Source organism: Bison bison, unplaced genomic scaffold (genome assembly GCF_000754665.1).
Source record: "Bison bison bison isolate TAMUID 2011002044 unplaced genomic scaffold, Bison_UMD1.0 scf7180017864139, whole genome shotgun sequence".
Lineage (NCBI taxonomy): Eukaryota > Metazoa > Chordata > Mammalia > Artiodactyla > Bovidae > Bison > Bison bison.
The window spans coordinates 12120007-12121365 of NW_011494711.1; positions in this window are offsets into that span (position 1 = coordinate 12120007).

The following is a 1359-nucleotide window of genomic DNA, read 5'->3' on the forward strand; positions in this document are numbered from 1 at the left end:
TCCCAGTATTTCACCTGCCCTCAAGAAGGAATCTGTTGTGACCACTCGTGAAAGATCAAGTTACATTTTGCCCTTTTTCTGTGATTTCTCCCATCATCCTCCCAACTACTCAATGAGAAACTTTTACTATTTGCATTATAGGGAGAAGGAAACCTGAGCTTTGAAAGCTAAGTAAGCTATTCAAGGTCATGGATCTTGTGAAAAAGCAGCAAGTTAAAACCCAGGTCTGTCCGACTACAGAAGTCCTTTTCTGTCTGTTACACTGCTGCTGCTGCTGCTGCTAAGTCGCTTCAGTCGTGTCCAACTCTGTGCGACCCCATAGACCGCAGACCACCAGCCTCCTCTGTCCATGGGATTCTCCAGGCAAGAATAATGGAGTGGGTTGCCATTTCCTTCTCCAGTGCATGAAAGTGAAAGGTGAAAGTGAAGTCGCTCAGTCGTGTCCAACTCTTAGCGACCCCATGGACTGCAGCCTACCAGGCTTCTCTGTCCATGGGATTTTCCAGGCACTCGGTTCAGTTCAGTTCAGTCGCTCAGTTGTGTCTGACTCTTTGCGACTCCATGAATTGCAGCACGCCAGGCCTCCCTGTCCATCACCAACTCCCAGAGTTCACTCAAACTCACGTCCATCGAGTCGATGATGCCATCCAGCCATCTCATCCTCTGTTGTCCCCTTCTCCTCCTGCCCCCAATCCCTCCCAGCATCAGAATCTTTCCCAATGAGTCAACTCTTTGCATGAGGTGGCCAAAGTACTGGAGTTTCAGCTTTAGCATCATTCCTTCCAATGAACTCCCAGGGCTTATCTCCTTTAGAATGGACTGGTTGGATCCCCTTGCAGTCCAAGGGACTCTCAAGAGTCTTCTCCAACACCACAGTTCAAAAGCATCAATTCTTTGGCGCTCAGCCTTCTTCACAGTCCAACTCTCACATCCGTACATGACCACTGGAAAACCTTAGCCTTGACTAGACGGACCTTTGTTGGCAAAGTAATGTCTCTGCTTTTCAATATGCTATGGTCACTAGCCAGTTCCAAAACAGTGTTATTCATAATGTCAATCTTAAGAGTGTTTTACAATATTTAAAGAAGTATTTCAATTGACTTGCATCCAATATTAGCTTATCACTTCCCTTAAGAGACTTCCCTGGTGTCTCAGACGGTAAAGTGTCGGTCTACAATGCAGGAGACCTGGGTTCTGTCCCTGCGTTGGGAAGATCCCCTGGAGAAGGAAAGGGCAATCCACTCCAGGACTATTGCCTGGAAAATCCCATGGACAGAGGAGCCTGGTAGGCTACAGCCCATGGGGTCGCAAAAAGTTGGACACAACTGAGCGGCTTCACTTTCACTTTCCCTTTTCAAG